General features: G+C 26.8%; 1 protein-coding gene across 4 annotated transcripts in view; it reads left to right on the top strand.

The window, feature by feature from the left end:
• KaiR1D (Kainate-type ionotropic glutamate receptor subunit 1D) overlaps nucleotides 1–14,206 on the top strand; it is a 368,488-nt gene that overhangs the window by 39,099 nt on the left and 315,183 nt on the right. The window contains exon 1 of one of the 4 annotated variants that reach the window (XM_088201701.1): nucleotides 10,465–10,487. The exons of the other annotated variants lie outside the window; for them this stretch is intronic. The gene's annotated coding sequence lies outside the window, so the exon portion shown is untranslated. Of the gene's footprint in view, nucleotides 1–10,464; nucleotides 10,488–14,206 lie in introns of those variants that run through there. 4 annotated transcript variants of the gene reach the window in all.

The raw sequence follows: 14,206 nt of genomic DNA, 5'->3' as shown, positions 1-14,206 counted from the left end.
AATATAGTTTTAAAAATTATTTTAAGTAATTTAAAAATATCTACAATCCATCAGTGAATCTGAAGAAATAACATTTTATAGAAGAACTAGCTCAACATTCCTAATTAAATTCAATTCTGATCATGTGAATTGTTCTCAGTTATCGTTTAGTTCATCCGCGGGTTAATTGTATCGGAATTTGGCACACATATTAGCATTCCCTGTGCGAGCTTGTCAGCATTAATCACCGAAAGGGCTTCCCAGAGGCGTTCGTGAATCATGCAGAGTATGATTGAAACGGAGGTTTTGTCGGACCGAGGGGATTCCACTCACGATTTACCGAACACCCCCTTATACCCAGTGTGTGTATGTAAATCATGCATCGGCGGCGTTAAAGGGATGAGAAACCCTGTGAATAAGGCATGCACACACCATGCCGCATACGTGCCCAAGTAAACTCGTGCCACTTTTGCCAAACAACGGGAAAAAACAACAGAGAGGAAAATAAGAACAAGAATAAAACTGGCAAATGGCGGGCCGTGCGAATTATTCACGGGAGTTTTGTATATGTCCGAGTTTTGCGCAATCAGTATAGTGATGAATTATTCAAAGTGTGTGGTGAGATCGCTGTTCGCTGTCCTTTATCATTGTCTCTATCTCATATACATCCTTGACGAACTACTATTTGTAAAGGGAGAGTGTTGTACCTTGAAACACGTTTAGATTTACCAAGTACGTCAGAACATTCAGGCACTGGGTTTAGTTTTAAAGCTGCATCACAAGATCTCATTAAAATCGCGTTTTTAAGCGGATGGCTTTATAACATATTTTTATCTTCAAAGATCGTCAGTCAAAAGTATTTTCTATAACATTATATAAGTAAAAATATAATGCATAATATTTAAAAAGATCTGTAGTCGCTATGAAAGTAGTCGATCAACAATTTCACAACATTGATACATATCTCAGATCTCATTGCGCGGCAGAATTATTTTACAATTTAGGCATAGGTGTTTTTAACAAAAAGTGTCGTTTAAGAAGAGATTCTGTATGCACAATGCAAAAATTTACGATAAGGCACCGAAGATGATCGGATTCGTTATGCAGAGCGTGTGTCACTTGTTTTTTTTACTGGCGTTTCGCCTAATGTACGCTATTTCATAGCATTCCCAAATATAGTTGCATTTTCTGAAATCCCAGAGAAGAGAAAAACTTCTTGTTATTAGATGATATTCAAAGAAATATGGGTTGTATCTGTATTTGTATTCAAATTCCTAACCTAACCTAACCTAGCACAACCTAACATAAAAGCGTTGGGATACAATTTTTTTGAAAACTTGACCACGTGTTTACTAAATTAGGCACTTTTTAAAGTATATTGAGGGTGGTGTCAACAATCCGTTGATGCTCGGTGGCTTTCAGCTGCGGGTTTTAGAGTCGCAGCCAGGACGTCAGAGCTCGAGAGCATTCCTCTTACACAAGTTATTCAGTTTCTCGACGACTTTGTCAAACACATAATGATCTTAGCGATAGCTATGAGGGGCTAGAAAAAATATGTAGGATGGTGCTCTATATTTAATTTAATTTATACATTTTTAATATTTATTGTTATATTTTAAAAACATTTTGTGTGCATCTTTCATAATGTAGCTTTAAAGTGTGTGTGTGTGTGCTTGTATACGTGTATATATGAGAATATGTATAAGATAATGTATAGTATATGTATGTATGTAAAATGGTAAATGAAACTTGTTTTTATAACGTCCACATTGAACAATTGGGAAACCTATAGTCTTGATAGTCAAATTTTTGTTATTAAAAATTCAGCAAAATAAATCAATTTTGTAAAGTCTACTGTATGGTTCTCTAAACATAAATACGATTAATGCTACAGAATGGTAGAATGGATTTTTTAAAATATAAAAAACATAAAGCAATGCTATAATAGCAAAAGCAAAATAATACAAAGCTTTCTTTTTATTTTTACTTATGTCCAGATAATATTTTTAATGTAAATTTATTTATAAAAATATAATATTATTAGAAAAATTATCAGCAAACCCTTAACTGTGTAAAAAATTAAGCTATCTCACCGTTTTTAAAATTTTTATTTTTGTTTGCTGTGACACATGTGGCCGTTACATATTTTTTTATAATTTTATGTTACTGGCTTTTATCTTTTTTATGAAAATTTTATTATCTAACTAATATGATTTTTTAATGTTTTTTCATCTAAAATATACTTTATCTAACATTTCATTTAAATATATGATAAATATTAATCAGATTGCCAAAATATATTGATGTTAAAAAAAGTGTGTAAAATTGATAAGTTAGTTCAATTTCTGATAGAAAATGAACATAACTACATATTTCTTATCTGAGAAATTTTTTTATTTAGGGTCTTGTTTTTTATTAAGGACATTTTATTGTACTGATATATTATATCTTTTTAAATATTTATTTATGTAATCTTATAAGTTTGGTACTTGTTAGTTACGAAACGTGCATTTGTTGTATGAACCCATATTTAACGAATATACCGTGTTATTGGGGGGTCTACTGTATATGATGGTAGACGTTCTATATATACAGTTTTTAAATTAAGCAATAACTGGATTATAGTAATTGAATTATAAAATAAAAATATAGTTAGAGCAGTTTCTTAATCTTTTTAAAAGGCACTTAAAACGTTTATTAAAAACATGTTCATTTTCTCATTAATTTTTAATATAAATATTACAATAAATACAGTTAAAAATACAGGAAAATACAGATATTTAAATTAAGTAAGATATACTAGTTTTTAGCTATTTTCATGTAATAGAAGAAAATTAAAAATATATGGGAGGATAAATATATTAAAAAATAGATAAGCTTAGGAAAATACAAATACTTTTTACAAAGTTATAAAAATGCTTAATTATATTAAAATTTTTTCATAATTTAATTGTAATGCAAAAACATATATATATATATATAATATAAATTATGTTGTGTTGCTGGTTTATAACTATTATATTGTAAATAACTAATATCTAAAATGCAGTTATAGATGTAATTGTCTATTATATATATGTGTATAAGTATATAAAACCTAGATATTTAATCTTTATTTCTTTATATTGAAGGGCTGTCAGGTTAATCTTCTTGCTCCTCTTCGATTCATTTTCAATTTGTCGTTATGAACTTTATCATTTCCTGATTTGTGGAGATTTACAAAAGTCACCCCGATCCACTAGAAGGGTGGTAAATCGCGTATCGGAAACTTCAGACCGATCGTCTTCTTTCGGCACCTACTATGGTTCTTGATATAATTTTTTAGATATACAATAATAAAAATAAAATAAATTTAAAAAATTACTAAAAGTTTTTATGTGAATAAATTTAAATATTATCAAATAAATTTAACTTCATTAATAAAATTAAAAACAAGAGTATTTATATATCATACTACTTTTGTGTGTTTAAAATAAATTTACTATCAGAACACAACAGTTTGATCACTAAACATTTTAAATTGTTACTATCATAATTGAATAATAATGTATGTATGTATATATATGTAATATATACAAGATAATATTAAAATAATTAATGTATTATCTTGTTATATTAAGTCATTGTTATAATATATAATATAGCAATTCTATTTTTCATAGAAGCAATTTAATTAAAAATACGTTAGATCTTTAGACTGTTTTTACGTAATTTATTTATAGATAAAATTCCTGAGAATTTATTATCATGTTTTTATAGCTCGGTTTTGAGAATTATTTAGATAGAATAGGCGGTTTATGTTTTTATTGTTATTAATATTACGTTTAAATTATATTTACACTATTAAATTACCTTATAAAAAATTAGGTTACGAAATTTATTATATACAATAATATTTTGATACGAAATGACCTTTGCAAGCAGTTTTATGATCTTTTTATAAACAATAATATTTTTCAGGAGCATAAAGTTTATCTTATATATAGGCATAGCAAAATAAAAATAACCACATTTATTTAGCTCATAAAAAATTGTTGCTAAGACAAATAAGATTATAGTGATTAAACTATAGCATTTATCGGATTTATTTATTTATTTATTGCACACTTTAATTTTAATGTTATAGCTGTTTATTGAAAAATGATTTTTTAAAAAAGTTTGCGTGTTTGCATTTCTAATGCCATTTATCTACATATATTTTTAATATATTTACTGATTGAAGGCATATTCACTTCTATTGTATTTTTTTGTAATAGAATATACATTTATAATAAAAAAAATCAACGCAGCTTCTCGTTGCCTCTACATACACAAGTGTGTTTACTTTGCATTCAGAACCAATTTTCCAAGGAGCAGCGGAAGAAAAAAAAATAAAAAAAATACATAAGTGTATTAAATCTTGACGCGCTCACATTCACCCAGATTTTCTCTTGCGTATTGAAATTGGAACATTTTAATTTTATTTTTCAATAAGTGCCATATTGCGCCTGCCTCCCTCAGGTCTCGTTTTCAAAACAGCCCGCCACCACTCGATACAACCCACCTAACCGTTATTATGGACCATCAAATTTAATTTTCTACCCCCTTAAGGCCGAGGGATGCCACCGCCACGGGAGAGAGATAGATATGTACGTATAGAGAGAGATGTCGTTGAGTTTATTTCGGTGAAAAGCTTACGCTCCCCAAAGTCGTTGCCGGTCTTTGTCTGGTGCCGGTTTTTGTTCGGCGAATAAATAATAATGCGATCTCGGGACTTGTGTTCCACGAGATCCCTTTCTAGAGACTGGAATATTGTATCCTTATTCACTCTACCCCCTTTAGCTCCTCTTCGGCCTTACATTATGTATAAACCCGTCGAGGATCGACTAATTCGGACATAACGGAACAATGTCAAACGACGTCTTTATGTAGCGTCGCGAACAATACCACTTCAGATTGATGTCTTATTAAGGATTTAGGTGTTTTTTCAAGACATTTTTTTCAAAAATAAGCCTAAGCTATTTGATACTGATAGAGCCTTTTTGAAGCTTTAGCATTACAATCTAAGCGTAAGAGTACTTTTTGGGACTTTATCTTAGTGAGATCGAGAATTACGAAATTATGTTACTATTAGATAGTACTTATAGTTATGGATTATATAATGTATTCTATCTTATAAATATTATATTATTTATATTATTATGTATAAAAAGTACAATAATGTATATTCTAAAATATGAAAAAAAACGAATTATTATTATTGAATCTTTTTTAAAACTCCACTCTAAAATCATTATAGCACAACCTACTCTATTATGATAAAGCTCTTACGATTCGGGTTTGAAGTTGCTTACCAAGATCAATGAAAAATTATAGTTAAATTTATTAACACAACTATTTAATTAAAAACACAGTGATATTCTCACAATTATGCTTAGAATAAAAAACATAAAAAATATACCGATTGTTAAACTTTCATCGTTCAGTGATAATTTATTTTTAAAAATGTGTATATTTTCACTAGCATTAGAGAATCATAACATAATATATTCAGTGGTAGAAATATATTTCTATTAGTGAAAATATAATTTATCTGACAGGTGCTAGTGAAATTGAATGCTGCTCTAAACTGAAAGGCGTGAAACGTCGCTGTAATAAATACACAATTTGCTGTTTAAATCAAAACAAAAGCATTGGCTCTCTAATGAGACATTAAAATAGGTGGCAATGATTTTTTGGGTTTAGATGACCCATAAAATTTCATTTTTTTTCGGTTTTTGTGACACATGTCTGCCGCCAAAAATTGTTTTTATTTAAATCATCATCGATTTTATGATTGATATTTACACATTATTAGACGAAAATATTTATTGCTATAAATTAAAATTAGATTTTAACTGCATCAATAATATTTTTAACAATGCCTTGTTTATTGACAATTTTATTTTTGCTAATTATCTTGTACTGTTTGGTCTTTTAAGTACATAAAATATGTTAACATTAGATTAAAGTGAGCTACAATAAAAGTTTTAGGTATAAAATGATTTTTTTAATTAGTTAAATAGTGAAATGTCTGAAATTAAAATCATTAAAAAATCGCTATTTATATCGCTTTATTGAAATATATTTTTTATTTTGCTAAGAAAATAATTTAATAACTTTTAATAACGTTGTATTTTTAATTGTGTTTTATATATACAATAATATGCTTTAAATTAAACTGTCATTTTTTCTAAAATGTTTTTTGAAGCAAATATAAAAATTAAAAATAATAACAAAAATAATGAAGCGTATACATTTACAAAACAATATTTTTGTGATATAGTCAATACATTTATGCCAAAAAAAAACTAAAACATTTTCTTTCTGAATAAGTAAATCAATATTACATTAGACTCTCTAATAACACGGTTAATTGATAACGTGCTATTTGGGAGCGTGTAGTTAGGGGACTATAAAATACAATTTTTCGCAATATGTACTTAAAAAACAGGTACTTGTGATGAGATATCTTCTCTTTGCTTGCTCACACATAAAGTAACGAGCAACCAAATAGCACGTTTTTAATTTACCGTGTTATTGGAAGGTCTACTTTATGTAATTAATGCTAAAATCAATTCAGCTTATACAATGTATGTAATAATCCATTAAAAATGCTTGCGATTAGAACGAAAATTTTTTTAAAAATTGGTTATTATATTTTTTAATTATATCATTTAGAAGGCTTTTAATAAAATTTTATTTTAAAAATGCTTATTGTTTAATGCCTAATTTTAATAGATTTATAAAGTATTGTGTTTTTAATTTAATAAGATGAAATATTATTATTGTACAGTTACTAGTTAAGTATCACAAGAGTAACATCTAATTTAATAATGAAATATATTGCTCATATTATCTTTTATGATAATGTTTTTTTATTTTACGAAAATTATATTTTAGTGTAAATATTAGATTTCACAAGACTCGTGACTCAATTGCATACTAATATTTTATAGATTAGACTTAAGTATACCATTTTATAAAAGACTAGCTTTTTGACTAGTATTTATTAAGTAATACGTACTTTAAATAAAACATAATTCCCATATGGTCACAAAATCCTTATATTTATTGTAAATTACTAAAACGCGTAAAAACATTGAATGTATTAATTAGAAACACAAGATTTTACTTGCTTTTCTTAGGCACAATTCTATAGAAAAAATTGTTGTATTATTATTATTTAATATTATTATCTATATATAGACTGAATTGCTTGTGATGGTTATATAAAAGTACTCACAAGACACACGTCAACACAATTTTTCTTGTATTGATATTAACATTCTTATATACCGTTTGAATATCATATTTCTAAGAATACATTAGTTAAGAAATTAATATGTTTGGTTAGATGTTTTTGACAATAACTCCTTGTCATTAATATAATTTCGATAATAATTCCAGAAAAATAGATTTACTTTTTCTTAATTTATTTCAGTTTAAATTTTAACTGCAGTATATTAATACAATGCCCTTGATGAAATAATTGTAAATATATATATATATATATATATATATATATATTATTTAAAAAGCCTAAAAATAAGGATTAAATAGAAAAAAATATTTCATTTTTGGAACAAAAAAATCTGCACAAATAAAATTTAATCAAAATAGTCAAAGCTAATATTTTTTAGTTGTAAATATTTTAATATAATCATAAGATTATATTACAAGATATTTAATGATATTATTTTTTTTATATCTTCTGCAAATACAAATTATCTTATATCACATGAAACCAAACAATTTATATACTTTTTTTTTGTTATTTTTATAAGCTGAAACAGCTCTTAATTAGGTAATTTTCATTACTGAGATTAAAATTAATCGATTGAAATTAAATAATATATTAATTACTAATTCTGATCTCCCAGATTCGATAAAAACTTAAAAACACCAAGGTCCATATAAGGTCATAATATTTCTTTTTTACTTACATTTTACCTGTCCACTAAAAGCTCATCTCTTTCATCTTAACCTCTCGTCCACGAGCTAACGTATTTTTCTTTCGCTATCTAAAATTAAGCCTGTGAATTTATTATATGGGTAGTTCAATTTTAATCTATGCAAACAAATTAAGGCCTGGCGTGTCGGCGTTAACGGTATTAAACCCAACGGTCGTAATTAACATTTACGGTTAATGAACAAGTGTGTATGTATGTTATCTTCAACCGAGTTTACATTTAATTACCGAAAAGTGACACGAAACGAATTCTGATAACTCATGCACTTTAAACTTTTTTTACCGACAAGGTCATAAACAAAACATTCAATTGAAACCTGTATTTCGTTTTTATGAATAACATTCACAGCCCATTTAATTGGGGTCGCCCAGTGAAACTCCACTTTGCCCCTATCCTTTAATAATCATGCCCATTTTCCACCAGGGGGAGAAAACACGGGGCCTTAGGGTGATTTTTTTTGTTTTCGACGCCGAAATTCCGACGCTCTCGAAAAGCGAAAGCTCTACTTTAATGTATTCGCAAGCTTAATGCTAATTTAGGTTCATAAAAAAAGTAAACACAAATTCCAAAATATTTATCATCATTACGTTGGTTTGTCGAAAAGACAAACTCGCGGCTAAAAATATTATTTGATAATAGAGATAATTTGTTTATTTTTTCGCAAGTGGAGATCATGGCGGATTAATTGGAAATATTTTGAGTTAACCAACTCATGTGTGAGTTTGATTTTCAATGGTAAAGTAAATGTGTTCATGTGTTCATTGAGCACGAAGGGTTTTGATTGGATACGAATAGATGGGAGAGTTTTTTCTATGATTGAATTGAAGCTGTAATTGAATCAAATATTTATTTATAGCAGCAAAAAAATGTTTTATCCAATCAAGAAGCAGCACTGGCACAATTTAATGAATATTTTAAAACTCAAGATTTGATTTGACTGAGTTTTCAGTAAAAGCTTTTCTTAGTTTAATACTCAGATACTTGACTTTGCACGAAATCTAATGAAAAAGATCAAAGGTGCTGTCAGAAAAACAACACCTATACTTAATAAGCAATGTCTTAACGTAGATCAACATTGTTTATATATTAATTACTACAAAAGAGTTTTATTAATAAGCTTTTAAGACTAATTTATTAGCTGATAATAATATTATATTTATTTACTGATTGCTTATTTATTGTTGATTAATTTATCAACAAATTATAACTTAATGATGTAAATGAATTTTTGAATAATTAATTAATATATAATATTAATAAGTAAAGATAAAGAGAGTTTTAAAATAAGGAACTAGGAGCAGTTAAAATAATATATTTTAATAAGTGTATTAGTTTTTACTTACCAGTTAAAATTTATTACTATATAGTTTATATGAATAACATAGTATTTTTATTTGGTCATGAAAATGGTTCACAAAAATCAGCTAATAATTTATTGCTAACGAATATTTGAGCCATTCAACTTTTATTGCATTCCTTGAAAACTTTAAATGTGATGGTTTTATTTCATATATATATATACATATATAGAAATGTATGGAAGTTGATGCAGAAATGGCATTAACTTCATGGAAAAGATAAAAGTTTAATACTCACCTGAATTCGCTCCACCGTTATTCATTCTTTATGAACTTTTGCAACAATGAGAGCTGATAAGGACGAAAGTTTAAATACAAAACAAAGGTTTAAAAGTGCATCTTCTCTTTTATAAAAGTTGTCTCATTTAAATGCCAGTTAATAATATATTTATGTGAAAAATATATGAAAATAGTTTGTGGTACTTTTCGCGGAACTATGTGTGGTATTTAAATCCCTAGCTTCAACGAAATTCTAAGAGTTTACCACAAGGATGCTTTTGGAGTGCATTCGCGCAATTTAACCACGTTGTGGTGAATAATATGCTAAAATACAATAGCACGTAATTTTATTTTTAAAACAAATAGTAAAAAAATCTATTCAGTAAATATTTTAATTTTGAATTAGTCCTTTAAAATATATATCAGATATACAATTATTTTTTGTTCCTAACTTTGCGTTTCAAAGTCGGCGCAAAAAAATATGAAAAAATTGGAGTAGGGTCTCAAAGTTGTATAAAAACAACGTCTGTATTCATCCCAAAGGATTAATGTTAAATTATTTTAAAATAAAATTTTCATAGATAAGCGAATTTAGCTCAATGGCGAATTTATGACAAAATAAACGATACCGAGAAACTTGAGTAAACTTTTGGTCCTTCGAGAAATATAATATTTATTGAAAGCGTTATGCGTATATTAGAAAGGCGTAAATTTAAGTTTGATTAATTAATAAGCTATATATATTAATTTAAATTTAAATTGTGCTTTGTATGAATAGAAATGTTAATATATTACTAAGATAACCATTGTTTATTTAAACATTAATGTAAATATTATTACCAAATTATCTTTATTTGAGGTCAGCTAAGTTATCACTATCAATAAATAGATTATTACGTAACACTTGTTTTCAACTCAATTCATAGCTATACTTCTTGAGGTATGTACGTATTGTTTCAATATGATTTAGATTATTATTTTTTTAGTTTGCTTTAAGATTGCAAGACGTTAGCATTAAAAACTCATTACCAAGCTAAATGGTCCATTACTATTTTTATATTAAATTTTCTAATCTGTGGCAATCTTTATTTTATTTTTCATTTCAAACTCAACCAATGTTGCTTTCAAGTGAAATATTAAAAAATATTATTTTTTTCTAAAAAGCATATATTTACAATTTTCAATCATTTCAAAGTCAAACGTGGAAAAGCTCATTTCGAGGGGTAAAAAATGTAGTCAAACATTTAATGAAGGGGGAAAACCAACGTAAATCAGAGTGGGCCGGAAAATCAAATGGACCAAAATGATGTTGATCGAGCGATGCTCTCAATTTTGCGTTTGTGCTCGATTTTACATTTTACCTCATTTCATTCATCCATCTTTGCTTGAATTCAGTCGCTGCTATGAGCCATTCGTCTTCTCGACTTCAGCTGAATCCTACAGCCAAACAATAATCTATCATTGCGACTGTCCGACTCGGGCTTATCGGATGTATCATTTTTACGCTTCTCGGCGAAATAAGGCATTGCTTAAATTAAAGTCAAGGATGAAGGATGTGCGGGAGACGTGCAATTGAATTAGATGGTTATCGATGAACATAATGACAAGCTGTCCATCAAATTAAAAAATAATGCATTAAAACATAAATAATAAATATAATTTTAATTTGTGACGATCTTGTATTGTTAATATTTTTTATTTATTTAATTGCTTTAACCCTTTGAACGCGTTATCAAAAATAATGTTTTATTGTTTTTTTTTTTGAAAAATGCAAATTTTACCTTGATACTGTGTTGAAATGTTCTGATTTTTTAATTTTTATTCATTAAAAATGATATTTAATGTTTATTCACAAAAAAAAGTTTTTTCTTGAAAAGCATTTTTTTTACTGATTTTGCGTAAAGAGATAAAAAAATCAATTGGGCGACTATAGTCGCTTTCCGCGTTCAAAGGGTTAATTATATATTAAGAAATTCACTTAAAAACATTAAGAACTGCCTAAAATTTGACTAATCAAATATATTAAAATTGGCCACAAAATACACACGTCAACATTTTTTTTATATTTACATCAATTACCGTATGAAATAAAAAATAAAATTTGATTTATATTATATTTTAAAAATATTTCTTAAGACAATTTAGTCGTAATTTATTGTAGTTTTATTTTAATTTTCTAGTATGTAAAATGTATTTATAATTATATTTTTATATAAGGCAAAGCTTTAGTTATAATTTTTATTTATTATGCAAAAATATTTAAATCCATTTATAGTTGGTGTATATAATATAAATAACACGTAAAGTCGTTGTAGCAATGATGGGGTTGAACTATAAAATTCAGACGTTGGGGCTAGACCAGGGTGACGTGAATAGAGAAGCGGTTGCTTTTTTGCTCTTTTTAGTCAATCTCAATAATCGGCGTAGATTCATTTGATGCAAATTCTGATGAACTCTCGTGTGTTTCAAGTCAAATATATCAGATGGAAGGGCTCATGAATGTTAATTTAAAATATGCGTTAATATACGACTGGTTTGGCTGAATACAGTTTTTTGCTCTCTCACTCTTAGAAGTTATTTGTTTTTATTCTTGAAACATATATTATATTTTTTATAAATAAAGAAATTATCACTATATTAATAGATTAATAATTTATAAAAATATTGAAAAATCTAATCTGTGATTAATAATTGAAATTATAAATACATAATATTCACTTAATTCCATCAATTAGATACAATATAAATTAGGATGCATAAAAAGATCAAATCCAGGTATTAAGAGTGTTAATCACTGATTCTACCACTGGTCTATTATGCTGGTTATTTTTTAAAGTAACTTGGGAGCTTAGCGAAATTCACACAGAAAGAAAATGCAGCTGCTTCCCTTTTTTCATCATCATTGTTCAGCTACTTAATTCATTGATATAGAACAGTTTGACCTACTCTTTAGAGACAAATGGATTCTTTAGTTGCAGACAAGTCTGTGATAATTTATTAATATAAATAATATTGACCTAATTTTTTTTGCATAATAGTTATTTATTTACAAATAAACACTCTTTAATTATAGTAATTTTGCGTGCTACTCTGCTATTTATTAAAATATTTCAGTCAACAAGTTTAAATTAATAAAGATTTAGCAACACCACATTCATATTGCTGTGTTTGTTATTGTTATACATTAAAATTTATATTTTTAATGGCTCAATTAAAATTTTTGTTTATTGCGCTTTTAACGCGTATTTTAAATAAGTTATTTTCTAAAGTTCAGTGCGGTAAAAAATATTAAGCGGCAAAATCTACGATTTTTCGATATCAAAAACAATGATTTTTTACTTTTTCCATAAATATAAAATTAAATGTTTTATTTTTATGAAGCAAAATTTTTTTTATTAGATTTTAATAAACACTTATTATACATTAAAAATTGCAATTATAAAGATGTTTGATCTTAGAAAAAAAATAGCGATATAAAATTAACTATATCATATTAAAATAATTTATATGTATGATTTTATACATTTATTACTAAATTGGTACTTAAAAAAATATCAGGTGTTTTTCTAGTTAAATATACAGCATGTACCATTCAAGAGGAGAAAAAAGGCTATGATCTGAGTTAACAAGATTTATTTAACCCACAAGTGTACTTATAAATTTTTAATTAGGTGCATTAAACGTAGAGTTTTTAGAGTGAAATCCACTTTATTAGCACAATCCATTTAAGTGCCACTCATCTTTTTAATACGTAAAGTAAAACCACCATAATATTTTTGTAAAAATAAGAACGTATATAATAAATCAATATACGTTATTATATAAATATAACTGTATATATCAGTATGTATATTATAGTAAATTAGGAAAAATATAATTTGCCATAAAAAAATATTTTGTACTTAAGCATATGATTTTTGACAAAATAAAATATAGTTTTGAAAATCTATAATAATACAATTTTAGCTTAAAAGTTTCTCTACTAATTTTTAAATGGTAAAAACACATATATTTACAACTAAGTCAAAATAATTAGATTTTATTATAGATTTTTTTACAAATTTATAGCTGCGTAGGACACCTGTCAATTATATACAGTGTATCATAATTTATTTTGGGATAGTATTTGCGGTTTAAAAATTTATTTATTTGTCAAAATTCAAGATAAGTTAACTGCCTAAAATATAATAAAACGCCTTTAGCTGTATTGGACGCTTAGTTTGTTTGACAGTATTGATTTTTGTCACGCTTGTCATTTTATTAATTTATGAAATGACGGAACAAATAATTTGTATAAAATTTTGCGTTTAAAATAACATAAAATTAGGGTGGCTTGCCACATCTGTACTACTGTTAAAAATATGACATTGCTTATGTTTCACCGAATTAGCTGAAAAAATAGTTATAAATCTAGTAGATTCTATTTATTTTTGTGATTTTTAATTTAATTATATTAATAAATTTGTAGATATGCAATATATTTACTTGGCATGTAATTTCTGCGGATTCGCTGAAGTGCGCCAGTTGTCGTATGCCGCGTATAATACAATTTGCAGTTTTTCGTCTAACTAAGCTTTGTTCAGAAGCAACACGTGTGAATCTTGTGTTTGATAATTATCTTAAACGCTGGATGCATGTGGCGGAATGCTGCAAAACATC

The sequence above is a fragment of the Plectrocnemia conspersa genome, unplaced genomic scaffold (assembly GCF_051122295.1).
Source record: "Plectrocnemia conspersa isolate PC_06_02 unplaced genomic scaffold, ASM5112229v1 ptg000001l, whole genome shotgun sequence".
Lineage (NCBI taxonomy): Eukaryota > Metazoa > Arthropoda > Insecta > Trichoptera > Polycentropodidae > Plectrocnemia > Plectrocnemia conspersa.
This window is presented reverse-complemented; position numbering and strand designations above follow the sequence as displayed.